We start from the raw sequence: 18,993 nt of genomic DNA, 5'->3' as shown, positions 1-18,993 counted from the left end.
GTCTGTGTGGGTGCAATCTGTTGAAATCTTTACTTAGTATATACTAAGTTGATCTTCTGTATATAAAGATAATTAAAAATGAATCTTATTGAAGAATGGGATGGAAGAGGGAGAGGGAGATGGGATGGTTTGTGGGTGGGAGGGTGGTTATGGAAGGAAAAACCGCTATAATCCAAAAGTTGTACTTCCAAAATTTATATTTATAAATAAAAGTTTTCTAAAAAAATGAAAAAACAAAAAAAGAAAGGTCTTTGCTGGGTCACCAAATATTTAATAGCAAAATATATCTGTATTTATGTAAATGAGGTCAGCATTCTCAACCCTGCATCTCCCACAGCCCTCCCTGGTAAGTAGCCTGTATTTCATGCTCTTAATAAAAATGACACTGAGAAAGGATCCAAGGTTCATAGCTGGAAACCAGTAACGTATGAAAGTGATGCTGCCTTTCTCCTGAGCTGCTCCCTGGGTGCTTCCCAGAGTGCTCCCTCTCTTATTCTGCAGTGTTTTCAGGAGGGCTCAAAAACTCCATGAAGGTCCAGTAACAACTAAACCAAAACAACAAACAGTATTTTATGCATTACCACCACCTGCCAGTACACAAGGTCACCTAAAAGCAAGCTGGTATAGCAACCCATGCAATGAAACAGCCTCACATGCCAGGAGGGATATAAAAGGAGCTATGTAAAAATTAACAAACAGTTATGGTAAGAGTTAAAACAACAGGGAAGAAGTGCATTTAAAGTTAATTTATTGCGTCATCCAAACAAAAATCAAAAACATGCCTTGCTTTACACTTGAGCAACCGAGAGACTTTAGTCTATTTTATAAACCCAATATCTCATAAATAAGAAAGAGACTCACTAGAAATTACAGTGTCCCTGTTGACAGCATGAGCCAATGCATGCTCTCATTAGATCAGTCTAGAATGAAAGTGTATGAAAATTCCTTTCCTAGAACAAGGAAAAACAATGTCATTTCAGGACAGAGTTACTCTTGATAAAAGGAAGGGTTGTGTTCAGCGAGAGGACTGCCTATGGTCAGGTGATTTCTTGCCAATGTTTTTGGAGATTATGTACTTCTGAACTCTCCAGGTTTTCTGGTAGCTCAGTCTACTGCTGCCTCCTCTTTTTATGCTTGCCCTCATTGCTGTCCACATTCTGATAAAAAGGAGGCACAGTGAAACCAAAAGTCAGTGCAACCTGAGGCAAATTTAAGTTACTAACATTAAAGATGTTTTGGATGATGGGAGTCATAAGCTCATATGTAAGTCCTGTATGCTTCCTGGGCTGACATATGAAGAAAGTAAGTCTTTTTTAAAAAGTCAGAAATTTTAGACCAGGAAATGTCAAATTTACTTAATGGAACCTTGGACTGCTTGAAGTAATGAAGGAAACCCAGTCCTCCCGGGTTAAAAGAGGCAGGGCTCGCCCCGGCCTGTGTAGGCCCTGGCTGTTCTCCTACGCAGTGGCAGTGTGTGCATTCCTCAGGGCATCTGAGGGTCATACTGAGCAGTCTGGTCGACTTCAGGACGAGCCAGCCCTCTCGCTGCCACAGATGTGCGCACTGCACAGCTGAAGAAGGTGGTCGTTTGCTGCTTTTGCTTCTGGGTTCTATTAATGTCCAAGACACACACGTGAACGCAGGTCAGCAGCTCAAAGTTGTATTTCGTACAACAGGATGAAAGGTCACCAGCTTTCCTTTCCGTTCTTCCCAGGGAATGTAGAGAGCTGAAGAAATGCCTGTTCTGAAGGGCAAACAGCATACCCCTGCTCCAGACCATCCGCTGTTGTGTTGTCCTCCTCATCAACATCAACACACAGCTCCTGTTCAGAGAAATCCTTCCAGATCTTCAGATGTTTGAGCTTGTGTGGTGGAGAAGAGCACGGTTTGTCTCCAGGTTGGCAAAAGTCTAATAGTGTCTTTTCATTCCTCTTCAAACCCTACTCTAGATGATGCTGCCTAAGTCTCTCGGGGCAGCAAACTGCCCGGGAATTGGAGGCAGGGCTGCAGTTCCTGTCCCTGCCAAAACAGGGCGGGAGATCCCGTGCACCGCCCCAAAGACTGAGCCAGCAGAGACAGCAGGGGGCTCATGGGCATTAATTGCTACCTGGGGTGTTTGCAGGAATTTGTAAACTTTCACGAGAATTTGAATGGGCCTATTTTGAAGATTGACACCATAGTTCTGCTCTGTTTTATGAACCACCAGACCGAATTCTTTTATTCGCTCAGTTGACTTTTAACCTTGCCTAAGTGCCTGCTGGCTCGTAGAATTGTGGTACCCTCTAAAAAAGTGTTGGTGCGTAGCTATCCAGCAGTGCGCTCTTGGAGTGAAAGCTGCTGGGTCCTGTCTCTGGTGCCCGCACCGGGACCCTTGGCACAGCGTGGAAAGGACAGCTCACCACGCCCGGCAAGGGTTACAGACATCGCTCCTCTTCCAGACCCGGGTGAGATTCTTTCTTTCTTTCTTTCTTTTTTTTAAGACTTATTCATTTATTTATTTGAGAGGTAGAGTTCCAGAAAGTGAGGGGGAGAGACAGAAAGAAAGGTCTTCCTTCTATTGGTTCACTCGCCAGATGGCCCCAATGGCTGGAACTGCGCAAATCAGATCCAGGAGCCAGGAGCTTCTTCCCAGTCTCCCATGCGGGTGCAGGGGCTCAAGGACTTGGGCCGTCTTCCACTGCTTTCCCAGGCCATAGCAGAGAGCTGGATTGGAAGAGGAGCAGCTGGGACTAGAGCTGGCACCCATATGGGATGCTGGCACTGCTGGCAGAGGTTTAACCTACTGCAACATGGTGCCGGCCTCCCGGTGAGTTTTTTTTAACATGGGAGATTCCCTATCCCAGGCCCAGAGGAAGCATAGAACAGGATTATACTGTCTGTTAAAATAGGCAGGACACTCCATCCCCAAATAGGTCCCAGGGCCATTACTCAGGAAATAGTAATGGCTGCCCTTGGCATCCTGAGGAAGACTCTCTGAAGGTTGCTGATTGGGAAAGGATAGGACAAAAGGTACCTGAAGAGTCGCGTGTGCCCCTTCAGGGCATCCCACGTGGCACTGTTGCAGAGATACTGTGGGTCACGTTCCCAGCCTGGGACCTGCCCCCCCCCCCCCAGGCAGGGGGCGGGTCTCGGCTCCTGCTCTGGAAGAGCTGTCCTGACCCAACTGGCACCGCAGTCAGCAATGTTAGGGATGATTTTCAAAGCTCAACAGCAAGGGGAAGGCATGCTAGCCGCCTTTCCTGTCGTATGACCTGATGGGAACTACCCTCCTGAATAGGAATCACTGCCTCATGGAGTATTCAAGGAGCTTAAGAAAAGTCTCCCAGAGTCTGGTTTGCAAAATAGTTACACCATCAGGCTGCTGGGCAGTGCAGGAAATCGTGCTGAAATGACTCCCTTTGCTTGCAAACCTTAGTTAAAGTCTTCGTAACTCCTGCCCAACACACAGTTTGGGTGCAAGAGTACCGTGACCTGGCTCCTGTTCAGGCAACAGAAAATCTAAATCTAATGTTCCTGTCATTGTGGATCAATTACTAGGGGAGGAACCACACACAGAAATCAGGTTAACCGTCCTCATCGGGAGGCCTATACTCGAATTTCTGCCATGGTACTTAAGGCCTGGAAAAAAAAATCCTAGACTCCCAAGTTCCCTCTACTTCCTTTTCAGCCATTAAACAGGGTCCCTCTGAAACGTACAAGTCATTCATTGACAAATTGCAAAAGGCTATTGGGAGGCAAGCAGAAAACCGAGAGGCAGCCCAAGTGGTGTTGTGACACCTGGCCTGTGAGAATGCCAATCAGGATTGTCAGGCTGTCCTCAAAGCTGCTGCAGCAAAGCCTGAAGCTACTTTAGCGGAGATAGCAAACTATGTCAAACTGTGGCGCCTGAGACTTAGCAAACCAGTCTTTTGGCTGCTGCTCTTAAAGGACCCGAAAAGCAGTGTTTCAGAAGTGGCAAGGCTGGACACTTCAAAAGGAAATGTTGGGGGCCAGCCCTGTGGCATGGTGGGTAAAGCCGCTGCCTGCAGTATCAGCATCCCATATGGGCGCTGTTTTTAGTTCTGGCTGCTCCACTTCCAATCTAGCTCTTCTGCTATGGCCTGGGAAAAATCAAGGTCTCTGCTATGGGCTTGAAAAGCAGTAGAAGATGGCCCTAGTCCTTGGGCCCCTCTGACCCACGTGGGAGACCTGGAGGAAGCTCCTGGCTCCTGGCTTCATGTCAGTGCACCTCCAGTCATTTTAGCCAAATGAGGAGTAAACCAGTGGATGGAAGACCTGTGTGTGTGTGTGTGTGTGTGTGTGTGTCTGTGTGTGTGTAACTCTGCCTTTCAAATCTTTAAAAAAAAACTTTTTTCATATTTACATGTAGTTATTGATATTCCATATTCATTTGGGCCACCCCTTTAAGAGGAGAGTCCCCCAAACCTGTCATTTAACATTTATGTGCTGCTATGGCTTTAATGGGAAAGTCAAAACAGGTAAGAGCTGATAACAGCCCTGCTTACATTTCCTCGACTTCCCACCATTTCTGCACCTTTTGGGATATTAAACTTGTTCATGGTATTCCTTATAATCCTACAGGTCAGGCCATTATGGAGCGGGCCCATCGAACAATGAAAACACTTCTTCAGAAACAAATAAAGTAAGGGGAACACCCCCAGGGGAGGTAAGGACTGCTACAGCCATTTGTCTATTCACACTTAACCATATTACATAGTTTTCAAAATTCGATTCTATCCCCAACGCTGCTACCTCGGCTCCATGTCATTATTCTCTACCAGGTTCCTCTCAGCCTTGACCTTTAGTGTATTATAAGGAGCGCCCAGACCCTAATTGGAAAGGTTTTGTTTCACTAATACCTGGGGGAGGGGCTATGCTTCAGTCTTGTTCCCTGCAGGTCCTGTTTGGATTCCAGCTGGCTGTGTTCCACCTCTCCGAAACCATGAGCTGGTCCCAGCAGCCGCGAGTGGCCCTTGAAGAAGAAAATCGCCCTGCGTCATGTGGACCTCCACCACCGACAGCACCCGCCAGCAGAAGGCCCAGTAACTCACCTGCTCCTCCAGGTTGTCACCAGTTACCTGGGGGCATCTCAAAGCACTAGGAGCGGCCCAAAGAAGACTTGGAGTGCAACATACTGAAGAGACACCAGAGACTTTATTTGTTGCCATCTTACACAGCTTACTTATCTCTCTCTCCTGACTGTGTGCTGTATATTTGCCTTGTTACCTGCACCTGTCTCAACTTGTGGCATGTGGCATGGCCGTGTATACCGAATCTAACTGTTTGTATACAGATACTCCTCACTGTTGTTCCTGTTGGTGCTCCTGTTTTTATGCATTGCACATGGAATTGTACTGTCCCCTCAGCCTGGGGCTTAGCTGGGATGTTTAACAAGAAGCAACTGGATGATAATTGGTTTCAACTTCAGAACCTCCTGAGGCAGGAAACTGGGGAGAACCGACGGATGTTTCCCATGGCAAGAAACAAACAATCCTAGCAGATGCGAGAATGTATAGTTGCAGATTGGTAGAAGCCTCTGAGATAGGCCCCCACATGTTCGTTTGTATAAGGTTAATATCACCATTTCTGTTGCTGGACATCCCACTTTGGACCCTGTTTCTAAGGGCCCTTAACTTACGGGTATTCAGCTCATTCAGTATTAAACCAGCAGACACTGGTATGAGAGAAGGCAGTTCTCCGTCGGGTGTTCTTGATCAAAATCTAATAGGTGTGTGCACTACTATTTCTCAATCTGAGAAGGAGATGGATGCTCTCTTGTATGTTTTCCCAATAACTCCCTTGTTCATCCTATCCCCTTCCTTCCTGTATCCTTTAATCTTCAGAAAAATGAGTTTAGTCAAGTTTAATTGCTCTATCTTCCACCCTCGGGCTGGACTTTTTAATGTGATAATTCCTCTTACCAGGCTTTACCTCCACCTTAGTCTGGACTTTGCTCTATAGGTAGAGTGGACCCTACTGTGCCCCCCTTCCACCCTCTAAGTTCACGTTAGTATGGGTAGACGTAGATCTATGTCCCCAGACTGTGACGATAACTTCAAGTTGATGAGTGCATCTGCCTCTGCTGTAATGGCTGCCTTTATTTCACCCGTTCCCGATTTGGTTGTGGAGCTATAAAGCCTTAGGAAGGCTGGCTTGTATATTGTCAAAGATGGCTAAGGCTACTGCTGCAGCAGGATCTCATATTAACTCAGAACTGAGTCCAGTTAAGGTGACTTACAAAACCATGCAGCAATTGACTGTTTACTACTTAAACATCACATTGGATGGCAACAGTTTCCAGGATTCTGCTGTTTCAATATCATTAATAACTCTAATTTAATTCAAAAGGAAATTGATAACATCAAAGTTGAAATTTCTCACTTACATGTTAAACCTGAATGGTGGCAACTGGGGTCCTGGCTGCACTGGCCGCTGCCCTTTGTGGTGCCTGTTATGATCTTCATCCTGTGTGTGTGTGTGGTCCGTGCATCATCTCATGCGTATCTGATGTAGTGTCCTGATACTTAAGATCTATGCCTAAAATAAAGAAAGGGGGGGATGTAGATGATGCTAAGTATCTCAGGGCAACAAACCGCCCTGGAATTAGAGGCAGGGCTGCAGTTCCTGCTCTTCACCAAAAAACGCTGGGAGGTTGGGCACGCCCAAACCTCAAAGGACTGCCAGCTGGGACAGCAGGGGGCTAATGGATGTTAGTTAGAACCTGGGGTGTTTTCAGGAATATGTTAACTTGCACAAACATTTGAATGGGCCTTAGAAGATTGACACCACAGTTCTGGTCTCTATCATGGACCACCAGGCCGAATTCCTTTTCCTGTTTGTTAAGTTCATGTATAACCTTAACTGTTGGCTCATAAAATTGTTGTTACCCTCTGAATACAAAGTATTGGTGCATAGCTATCAAGTGGCGCACTGCTAGAATGAATGCTCCCGTGTCCTGTCTCCTTATTTGAAACCCTGACACCCAACACCCAAGTTAAGCCTCATCAATAACCAGACACTGCAGAGTTTTAAACATAAACACTGGAGCCATCCTCACATGACTACAATGATGTTGATCCCATTGGCGAGTACTTGCACTTCAGCAGATCTGTTACTGCTACCCATTGTCAAGGGGTGTGTGTGTGTGTGTGTGTGTGTGTGTGGTGAGTCACTAGCTCCATAAGAATACAAAATGTTTGCATGGCCAGTTCTCCACCAGGTGACAGAATAGGACTCTTGTTCCATTCTGCCATGAACTTTAACTTCAGAGTAAGTTCAACTGCAGGTTGGAGAAACACTAGTTTTTTGCCACTGCCTGGTTTGCAGCGGCCAGATCTCTGACTTCCGGAAATCACCTGACACCTTTATGTTGAATTTCAGTCACGTATGTAAAGCCCATTTATGTTACTGGCTTCAGAGTGTTTTCAGGATAAGATGAGTTAGAGAAGTAAAGGAAGTATCCTCAATAGCTGACAGTCCCAGGGGCAGGGTAGGACCTACCTTGTTGCCATCCTCAATGTCTGGTGTCTCCACACTCTTTTTGCTCTCTATAGGAACCTCTGTGCCTTCTTCTTCAATTCTTGCTTTTCTTGTATCAGGCCCAGCATAACTGACCACTCTTCTCCTCTGATTCAGGATTGGGAGACCCTGTTGCTGCATTTCTATTGGTTAAAATGGCAGATTTCAGAGGGGCGTAGATTTTTTTAACTTCTACTTTTTCTTTAGTCATGGCTCCATTTTGGGATCCTGACAAGCCCACATTCACAAATTATTGTAGGGAGTTCTTAAGTTCTCCACCTGCTTCTTCAGGTCTCCTCCTCATCTCTGGGCTGAGTTCTAACAGGCTCACAGCGGAGGCCTCCTGGAGCTCAGGTTTCACTGCCACTTCTCAATCTTCACGTGTAGGAGTTTCATCAGCAGGTGAGACATGTTGTCAGAGATGCACCTCTCCTTTCAAATATGCCTGTGTACAAACAATTTCCTTATGAGACAAGAACATCATCTGAAAAAAGTGATATGTTAAGACACATGACACAATTATAAAAAGTGTCACCTTTAATTCAGTAGGCAGGTCAACCTGTTGCATCACCACACTGGCCCCACCACCATCATTTCTACTCAATAAATCAAACAAATTTCACTCTACTGATTTTATTTTATCTTTGTCATACACTCTTGTATTATTTGGTCCCTTATATGGACTTTCTATTATTTTCTTGATAAGTATATTGATGAGCCCCTTCATTTCTGGGTTATTTTTTTAATTAACTTATTTATTTGAAAGAGAGTTACACAGGGAAAGAGTCAGAGAGAGAGAGGTCTTCCATCTGCTGGTTCACTCCCCAAATGGATGCAAAGGCCCGAGCTGCACCGATCTGAAGCCAGGAGGCAGGAGCTTCCTCTGGGTCTCCCACGTGGGTGCAGGGGCCCAAAGATTTGGGCCATCCTCTGTGCTCGCCCAGGCCATAGCAGAGAGCCAGATCAGAAGCGGAGCAGCCAGGTCTCGAACCGGTGCCCATTGGGATGCCAGCGCTTCAGGCCAGGGCATTAACCCACTGTGCCACATCACCGGCCCCCATTTCTGTGTTATTGATTGTAGTTTTATTCTTTAAAGAATATGTACTTTAGTTGTGTAGCGGAGCGGAGAGAATGCCTCCCACATATTTTTCTCCAAATTCCCACAATGGCAGAGACTGGGCCTGGCTGAAGTCAGGAGCACAGAACTCAACTCATATGGATGGCAGGGACTCAACTACTTGAGCCATCATTTGCAGTCTCCCAGGTGCACATTATAATGGAGATGGAATTGAGAGAAAGACCAAGACACAAATCCAGTCCCATGCAACATGAAATGTGAGTATTCCAAGTGGTGGCTTTATTTTTATGGTGCTGAGTCTGAGATAGTTATTATCGCTGTTTCCCCACAGTTGCCAGTGAGATGCGAGCAGAACTGGTATGTGCTGTTTCCATGCTGAGCTTGTCGTTGGTTTGAGACCCTCTAGATAGTCTTTTTCTTCTGGTATGATGGCCTGTGATATCTTTCTGCTTAGCCTTGTCCCTGTGAGAGAACACAGCGAAGCTCCCTCCCTGCAAGGCGGTGATGGATTAGTTGCATGATCACTAAGTAAGCTTTTAGGATTTGGGAGTTACTTGTTGAAACAGTAAAGCTGAACTCAACTAATATGGTCTTCCTATCCAAGAATGCAGTAATCTGTCTTTTTTCTTCAGCCTTTGTGTCGGGGGCATGGTCCAGGAGCATTTTAAAGTTTTCACTAGCCCCTTGCATATTCTTTCCTGAGTGTCTCCTGGTATTTTAACATTTTTTGCTGGTAATACTGCAAATGAAGTCTTATTGTATGAGTATTTGAACCGCTTATTTAAATGTTTGAATTATGCATGCAGCCAAATTACTGTATTCAAATGTGAAAGTTTTTCAGTTTATTTTCTTTTTTTGAGATGTATTATCTCAGCTACAAATAATATTTTTTACACTTAGATTTTTCCAATTTTTAAACATCCATCTGTGTCTCTTGCCCGTGAATTGGTTAGTACCTCCAGAACTTTGTTCATAGTAGTGGTGACATGGAAGCAAACATGCAGTGCAGCAGTTGAGATGTCTCTTGGGACACCCACAGTCCATACCAGAGTGTCTGGATCGAGTCCCTATTTGTTCCTGATTCCAGCATCCTGCTAATGGGCACCCTGGGAAACAGTAGGTGATGACCCAAGTAGTTGGGGTACCAGCTGTTCACATGGGAGACCTGGACTGAGTTCCCACCTCCTGGCTTTGGCCTAGCTCAGGCCCAGCTGTTGTAGGCAACTGGAGAGTGAATCAGTGGATGCGTGATCTTGCTCTGTCTCTCTCTTTCAAATAATTAAATGGATGACATATTTACTTCAAAGTGTGGTACAGAATTTAAAAATGTGTGTACAAGTTTTAGCACAATGTCTGACTCATAGTAGTTCCCCCACAAATGTAAATTATTGTACATGTACAATACAAAGAAAAGATTTCGTAGGAACTGGGTCAAATTGTTACTATAAATGGCATTGGCTAGAGAGTGGGGATACAAGGTAAGAAGGATGAATAGCCTTGTTTCCAGATGAGGATTTGTAAACAATGAGGTACGCCCTGTGGTTACTAGTGACTATTTTATTTTTAAAGATTTAAAAGCAAGATTTATTAGAGTCAAAGACCTCCAGCCAGAGTGGCATGGAGGGGGCTGCAAGAGAAGCAAAACCCAAAGGACCCCGTGGCACTGGGGCTTCTAAGTACAATGTCAAAGGAAAAGAAATGATGATAAGATTGGCATTCAGTCACCCAGGGACAAAAGACCTGATTTACAATCCTTTAATTTGTTAGGCTTGCTCATGAGAAAACAAAAATCCATCCCAAGGGGGGATACCTAATTTGTTGCAGCATTCACTCCTTTTTAATTCTATCCATTATTATTACCAGACACAATCCTATCCATGTGATCATTTTGACACTTAAGATGGTATTTTTACCCCCAAGGAAAGGGGATTTGGGGTCCTATGGCAAGTTTTGTTTTGTTTTGTTTTGTTTTGTTTTTTGACAGGCAGAGTGGATAGTGAGAGAGAGAAACAGAGAGAAAGGTCTTCCTTTTGCCGTTGGTTCACACTCCAGTGGCCGCCATGGCTGGCGTGCTGCGGCCAGCACACCACGCTGATCCGATGGCAGGAGCCAGGTGCTTCTCCTGGTCTCCCACGGGGTGCAGGGCCCAAGCACTTGGGCCATCCTCCCCTGTCTTCCCGGGCCACAGCAGAGAGCTGACCTGGAAGAGGGGCAACGGGAAAGAATCCAGCACCCCGACCGGGACTAGAACCCGTGTGCCAGCGCCGCTAGGTGGAGGATTAACCTAGTGAGCCGTGGCACCGGCCACCTATGGCAAGTTTTTTTTTATCTTTGTTTTTATTTATTGATTTTTTTATTTTTTAATTTATTTAATTTTTAATTAGTTTTTAGCAGATTCAATGTGCTTGGTAGATACATTTCTTTTTTTTTAACTTTTATTTAATGAATATAAATTTCCAAAGCACAGCTTATGGATTACAATGGCTTCCCCCCCATAACGTCCCTCCCACCCGCAACCCTCCCCTTTCCCACTCCCTCTCCCCTTCCAATCACATCAAGATTCATTTTCGATTCTCTTTATATACAGAAGATCAGTTTAGCATACATTAAGTAAAGATTTCAACAGTTTGCTCCCACACAAAAACATAAAGTGAAAAATACTGTTTGAGTACTAGTTATAGCATTAAATCTCAATGTACAGCACACTAAGGACAGAGATCCTACATGAGGAGTAAGTGCACAGTGACTGACTCCTGTTGTTGACTTAACAAATTGACACTCTTGTTTATGGCATCAGTAATCACCCTAGGCTCTTGTCATGAGCTGCCAAGGCTATGGAAGCCCCCTGAGTTCACCGACTCTGATCATATTTAGACAAGGCCATGGTCAAAGTGGAAGTTCTCTCCTCCCTTCAGAGAAAGGTACCTCCTTCTTTGATGACCCGTTCTTTCCACTGGGATCTCACTCACAGAGATCTTTCATTTAGTTTTTTTTTTTTTTTTCCCAGAGTGTCTTGGCTTTCCATGCCTGAAATACTCTCATGGGCTTTTCAGCCAGATCTGACTGCCTTAAGGGCTGATTCTGAGGCCAGAGTGCTGTTTAGGACATCTGCCATTCTATGGGTCTGCTGTGTATCTCACTTCCCATGTTGCATCGTTCTCTCCCTTTTTTTATTCTATCAGCTAGTATTTGCAGATACTATTCTTGTTTATGTGATCCCTTTGGTTCTTAGTCCTATCATTATGACCAATTGTGAACAGAAATTGATCACTGGGACTAGTGAGATGGCATTGGTACATGCCACCTTGATGGGATTGAATTGGAATCCCCTGGTATGTTTCTAACTCTACCGTTTGAGGTAAGTCAGCTTGAGCATGTCCCGAATTGCACATCTCTTCCCTCTCTTATTCCCACTCTTATATTTAACAGCGATCACTTTTCAGTTAAGTTTCAGTACTTAAGAATAATTGTGTATTGATTACAGTATTTAACGAAAAGTATTAAGTAGAACAAACAAAAAAATACTAAGAGGGATAAACTGTACCCTTAGAAGTAAGTCCATAGGAATGTATTCAAAACTAAACAACTTTATATTTGTAAATTTTATACACTTCATAATTTAGGAACATAATGATTCCACCGTGCCCACCTCCCACCCACACTCCCACACCTCTTCCTCTCTCTCTTATTCCCCTTATTATTTTTTTACTAAAATCTATTTCTGTTAACTTTATATTTGTATATATGTATATGATTAACTCTATGTTAAATAAAGAGTTCAACAAATAGTATTAAAAAAACCTGTTCCTCAACAGTCAAGACAGGGTTGTTCAAATCATTGCTTCTCAAAGTGTCAATGTCACTTCTACAGATGCCTTTCAGGTGCCCTAGTAGTTATCACAGGTCAGGGAGAACATATGGTATTTGTCCCTTTGGGATGGGCTTATTTCATTAAATATGATGTTTTCCAGGTTCAATCATTTTGTTGTAAATGACTGGATTTCATTGTTATTTTGACTGCTGTGTAGTATTCCATAGTGTACATCGCCCATAATTTCTTTATTTTTTGTTGTGACCCATAAGTCTCTAGGCTTTATCATTGAAACTTTTTTTCTAATCTGATTGATGTATTCCAATTGACCTATAGAGCTCACAAAAGTTTTCTTCTGCTTGATCTTTCTGCTGTTGAGCTTCTCAACTCTATTATTTTTTCCAAAGAAACCATTTATTTAATGAGTACAAATTTCATAAGTACAACTTTAGGAATATAGTGATTCTTCCCATCATACCCTCCCAGCCCCGCTGCCACCCACTTCCTCCTCCCTCTCCTATTCCTAATTCCTTTCTCCATTAAGAAAAAAGATAATAACTGCTCCTCGGCAGTCAGAACAAGGGCTGTACAAGTCATTGCTGCTCAAAGTGTCAATTTCACTACTACAGATTTCCTTTTAGGCGCTCAGTTAGTTATCACAGATCAGGGAGAACATACGGTATTTGTCCCTTTGGGAGAGGCTTATTTCACTAAGTATGATGTTTCCCAGATTCATCCATTTTGTTGCAAATGAACGGATTTCATTTTTTAAACTTCTGTATAGTTTTGATATGTTGTGTTGTTATCTTCATTTATTTTCAGAAATTTTTTTTTAATTTCTCTTTTGATTTCTTCTATGACCCACTATTCATTCAGGAGCATGTTGTTCAGTCTCCATGTGTTTGCATATGTTCTAGAGATTCTTGAGTCGCTAATTTCAAGCTTCATTTCATTGTGGTCTAAGAAGGTGCATGATATCATTTTGATTTTTTTGAATTTGCTGGGACTTGCTTTATGGCCTAGCATGTGGTCAATAGAAAAGTTCCATGCACTGGTGAGAAGAATGTGTATTCTGCAACTGTAGGAAATTCAACACAAATGTATCAGGCAACTTCTGGAAAGCAGAGATCTAGCAGCTGGAAAAACAGGCAGTGGCAAAAACCTGGTGTTTCTCCTCCCTGCAGTTGAATTTATTGTAAAGTTAAAGTTCATGCCCAGTAATGGAACAAGAGTCCTTATTCTGTCACCTACTAGAGAACTGACCATACAAACATTTGATATGCTTAAGTAGCCAGTGACTCACCCCCCCCGCCCCCCGACACACACCCCTTGACAATGTGCGCCAGTAACAGATCTGCTGAAGTGCAAAAGTGTGACAATGGGATGAACATCATTGTAGTCATGTGGGGCTGGCTCCTGGACACTATGCAAAATACTCCAGTGTTTATGTATGAAAGTCTGCAGTGTCTGGTTATTGATGGGGCTGATCTGGAGTGTTGGTTTGAAGAGGAATGAAAAGAAATTATGAGACTTTTGCCAACCTGGAGACAAACCGTGCTCTTCTCCACCACACAAGCTCAAACATCTGAAGATCTGGAAGGATTTCTCTGAACAGGAGCTGTGTGTTGATGTTGATGAGGAGGACAACACAACAGCGGATGGTCTGGAGCAGGGGTATGCTGTTTGCCCTTCAGAACAGGCATTTCTTCAGCTCTCTACATTCCCTGGGAAGAACGGAAAGGAAAGCTGGTGACCTTTCATCCTGTTGTACGAAATACAACTTTGAGCTGCTGACCTGCGTTCACGTGTGTGTCTTGGACATTAATAGAACCCAGAAGCAAAAGCAGCAAACGACCACCTTCTTCAGCTGTGCAGTGCGCACATCTGTGGCAGCGAGAGGGCTGGCTCGTCCTGAAGTCGACCAGACTGCTCAGTATGACCCTCAGATGCCCTGAGGAATGCACACACTGCCACTGCGTAGGAGAACAGCCAGGGCCTACACAGGCGGGGGCAAGCCCTGCCTCTTTTAACCCGGGAGGACTGGGTTTCCTTCATTACTTCAAGCAGTCCAAGGTTCCATTAAGTAATTTGACTTTCCCTGATCTACAATTTCTGATATTTGATTGAAAAGAAGCATTTTCTTCATACACCTGTCCAGGAAGCACACAAGTCATACACATAGACTTATGAGTCCCATTCCCTGAAACAGATCATCAATATTAATAACTTACATTTGCCTCAGGTTGCAGTGTGCTTTGGTTTCATTGTGCCTCTTTTTTATCGAAATGTGAACAGCAATGAAGGCAAGCTTAAAAAGAGGAGGCAGCAGTAGACTGAGCTACCACAAAACCTGGAAAGTTGAGAAGACCATAATCTTCAAAAACATTAGCAAGAAACCATCTGGTCACAGGCAGTTCTCTGAATGAAGACAACCTTTCCTTTTATCATGAGTAACTCTGTCCTGAAATGAAAATGTTTTCCTTATTCTAACAAAGGTATTTTCGCAGACTTTTAACTTGGACTGATCTAATGAAAGCATGCATTGGCTCATGTTGTCAATAAGGGACACTATAATATCTCAAGTCTGTTTTATTTTTGAGACTTGGGGTATATGAAATAGAAGAAAGAAAAATGTTCTTTACTAAGGAACTAATTGTTTTAGAATATATGCTTGGGTCCAGTGCTGTGACGTAGTGGGTAAAGCTGCCACCTGCAGTGCCAGCATCCCATAAGAGCACCAGTTCGTATCCCAGCTGGTCCTCTTCCTATCCAGCTCTCTTCTATGGCCTGGAAAAGCAGTAGAAGATGGCCCAAGTCCTTGGGCCCCTGTGCCAGTCGGAAGACCCTGAAGAAGCTCCTGGCTCCTGGCTCCTGGCTCCTGGCTTCAGATCAGCTCAGCTCTGGCCGTTGAGGTCATTTGGGGAGTGATCAGTAGAATGGAAGACCTCTCTCTCTCTGTAATTCTTTCATATAAATAAAATAAATCTTTTCCTTTTTTTTTGACAGGCAGAATTAGACAGTGAGAGAGACAGAGAGAAAGGTCTTCCTTCCGTTGGTTCACCCCCAAAATGGCCACCATGGCCGGCGCGCTGCGCTGATCTGAAGCCAGGAGCCAGGTGCTTCCTCCTGGTTTCCCATGTGGGTGCAGGGCCCAGGCACTTTGGGTCATCCTCCACTGCCTTTCCGGGCCACAGCAGAGAGCTGTACTAGAAAAGGAGCAACCGGGACAGAATCCGGTGCCCCAAATGGGACTAGAACCTGGAGAGCCGGCGCTGCAGGCGGAGGATTAGCCTAGTGAGCCGTGGTGCCGGCCTAAAATAAATCTTTTTAAAAAAGAATATATGCTAAAGAAGCTAAGAAGCAATAACATCTGAAAGCACAGAAAAAAATACATATTTGGTATGTGTGCTCCATGATCCTAAAAAGGTAGTTTTAATACGGATTTCTAGATGAAGTTATGAAAATACAGCTTGGTTAACAATTTCAGAAACTTCTGGCTTTTCATTCACCTCTGTGTAAAAGTGGGCATAGCTAATGCTTGTCATTACAATGTGAAGACATTACATGATGAGGCAGTAGGAGAGATGAGGGGAGAATAAGACTCATACATTTACTTTAAAGATTTATATTATTTATTTGAAAGACAGAGTTACAGAGAGAGGTAGAGACAGAGATCTTCCATCTGCTGGTTCACTCTCCAAATGACCGCAATGGCCAGAGCTGTGTTGATCCAAAACCAGGAGCCAGGAGCTTCTTCTGGGTCTCCCACATGGGTGCAGGGGCCCATGGACCTGGGCCATCCTCTGCTGCTTTCCTAGGCCATAGCAGAGAGCTGGATTGGAAGTAGAGCAGCTGGGATCTGAACTGGCACCCATATGGGATGCCAGCACAGCAGGTAGAGGTTTAAATCCACTGTGCCACAGCACCGGCCCCAAGACTCATACATTTTGATTGCCTATTGGTACAGGACGGCTGTGCACTTCTACTTAATGCTGCTCTGATTCTATAGACACCAAGATGACCAGATGGATACCATCTAGAATGCTGATCTGTCTAATTCAAGCTACCCAATAACAAAGAAGACACCAGAGAATTCACACTGAACCAGGTTGCCTGGGTATCCATCTGTTCTGAGGCTGCTCCAGTTAGATATCCAGTCTACTTTCAGAAAACACTTTGCATCCATTAAAACAGTAAATTAAGGCTGGGAGCTCCCTGGTAACTCGGACATTAGTCATGCTTCTTTTGTTTTTCTTTTTTTTTTTTTTGAATTTTTAAGATTTATTTATTTATTTGTTTTTTTTTTTTATTTAGTAAATATAAATTTCCAAAGTACGGTTTATGGATTACAATGGCTTCCCCCCCATAACGTCCCTCCCACTCACACCCCTCCCATCTCCCGCTCCCTCTCCCATTACATTCACATCAAGATTCATTTTCATTATCTTTATATACAGAAAATCAATTTAGTATATATTAAGTAAAGATTTCATCAGTTTGCACCCAACAGAAACACAAAGTGTAAAATACTGTTTCAGTACTAGTTATAGCATTACTTCACATTGGACAACACATTAAGGATAGATCCCACATGAAAAGTAAGTACTCAGTGACTCCTGTTGTTGACTTAACAATTTGACACTCTTGTTTATGGTGTCAGTAATATCCCTAGGCTCTAGTCATGAGTTGCCAAGGCTATGGAAGCCTTTTGAGTTCGCCGATTTCGATCTTATTCAGACAGGGTCATAGTCAAAGTGGAAGTTCTCTCCTCCCTTCAGAGAAAGGTACCTCCTTCTTTGATGGCCCTGTTCTTTCCACTGGGATCTCACTCACAGAGAGCTTTCATTTAGGTCTTCTTTCCCGCCCCCACCAGGTGTCTCGGCTTTCCATGCCTAAAATACTCTCATGGGCTCTTCAGCCATATCCGAATGCCTTAAGGGCTGATTCTGAGGCCAGAGTGCTATTTAGGACATCTGCCATTCTATGAGTCTGCTGTGTATCCAGCTTCCCATGATGGATCATTTTCTCCCTTTTTTATTCTATCAGTTAGTATTAGCAGACACTAGTCTTGTTTGTGTGATCTCTTTGACTCTTAGACCTATCAGTGTGATCAATTGTGAACTGAAATTGATCACTGGGACTAGTGAGATGGCATTGGTACATGCCACCTTGATGGGATTGATTTGGAATCCCCTGGCACATTTCTAACTCCACCATTTGGGGCAAGTTTGATTGAGCATGTCCCAAATTGTACATCTCCTCCCTCTCTTATTCCCACTCTAATATTTAACAGGGATCACTTTTCAGTTAAAATTTAAACACCTAAGAATAATTGTGTGTTAATTATAGAGTTCAACAATAGTACTAGAATAAAAAAAATACTAAAATGGATAAAGCATTACATTGTACATCAACAGTCAGGACAAGAGCTGATCAAGTCACTGTTTCTCATAGTGTCCATTTCACTTCAACAGGTTTCCCCTTTGGTGCTCAGTTAGTTGTTGCCTATCAGGGAGAACATATGATATTTGTCCCTTTGGGACTGGCTTAATTCACTCAGCATAATGTTTTCCAGATTCCTCCATCTTGTTGCAAGTGAACAGATTTCATTGTGTGTGTGTGTGTGTGTGTGTGTGTGTTTACTACTGTATAGTATTCTATAGAGTACATGTCCTATAATTTCTTTATCCAGTCTACTGTTGATGGGCATTTGGGTTGGTTCCAGGTCTTAGCTATTGTGAATTGAGCTGCAATAAACAGTAATGTGCAGACAGCTTTTTTGTTTGCCAATTTAATTTCCTTTGGGTAAATTCCAAGGAGTGGTATGGCTGGGTTGTATGGTAGGGTTATATTCAGGTTTCTGAGGAATCTCCAGACTGACTTCCATAGTGGCTTAACCAGTTTGCATTCCCACCAACAGTGGGTTAGTGACACTTTTTCCCCATATCCTCTCCAGCATCTATTGTTGGTAGATTTCTGAATGTGAGTCATTCTAACCGGGGTGAGGTGAAACCTCATTGTGGTTTTGATTTGCATTTCCTTGATTGCTAGTGATCTTGAACATTTTTTTCATGTGTCTGTTGGCCATTTGGATTTCCTCTTTTGAAAAATGTCTATTGAGGTCCTTGGCCCATCTCTTAAGTGGGTTGTTTGTTTTGATGTTGTGGAGTTTCTTGATTTCTTTGTAGATCCTGGTTATCAACCCTTTATCTGTTGCATAGTTTGCAAATATTTTTCCCATTCTGTCAGTTGCCTCTTCACTTTCCTGACTGTTTCTTTTGAAGTACAGAAACTTCTCAATTTGATGCAATCCCAAATGTTAATTTTGGCTTTCACTGCCTGTGCTTCTGGGGTCTTTTCCAAGAAGTCTTTGCCAGTACCTACATCTTGCAGGGTTTCTCCAATGCTCTCTAATATTTTGATGATGTTGGGTTGTAGATTTAAGTCTTTAATCCATGTTGAGTAAATTTTTGAATAAGGTGAAAGGTAGGGGTCTTGCTTCATGATTCTGCACGTGGAAATCCAATTTTCCCAGCACCACTTATTGAATAGACTGTCCTTACTCCAGGGATTGGTTTTGGATCCT

The 18,993-nt window shown here is 43.5% G+C and overlaps 1 long non-coding RNA gene and 2 pseudogenes across 1 annotated transcript; 2 read left to right on the top strand and 1 right to left on the bottom strand.

Moving 5' to 3' along the window:
- Positions 1-1,015: 1,015 nt before the first annotated feature.
- Positions 1,016-2,424, bottom strand: LOC149123466 (ATP-dependent RNA helicase DDX18 pseudogene; annotated as a pseudogene).
- Positions 2,425-4,356: 1,932 nt separating this feature from the next.
- LOC138844348 (uncharacterized) lies at positions 4,357-8,153 on the top strand. Its single transcript, XR_011380047.2, has 3 exons — positions 4,357-4,478; positions 4,582-4,666; positions 4,898-8,153. It is a non-coding gene; the product is annotated as an uncharacterized LOC138844348 (long non-coding RNA).
- Positions 8,154-13,431: 5,278 nt separating this feature from the next.
- LOC100340743 (ATP-dependent RNA helicase DDX18 pseudogene) lies at positions 13,432-14,448 on the top strand (annotated as a pseudogene).
- Positions 14,449-18,993: the final 4,545 nt, after the last annotated feature.

This window comes from Oryctolagus cuniculus, chromosome 11 (assembly GCF_051225735.1).
Source record: "Oryctolagus cuniculus isolate XC-2025 breed Fujian yellow rabbit chromosome 11, ASM5122573v1, whole genome shotgun sequence".
NCBI classification, from domain to species: Eukaryota; Metazoa; Chordata; class Mammalia; order Lagomorpha; family Leporidae; genus Oryctolagus; species Oryctolagus cuniculus.
This window is presented reverse-complemented; position numbering and strand designations above follow the sequence as displayed.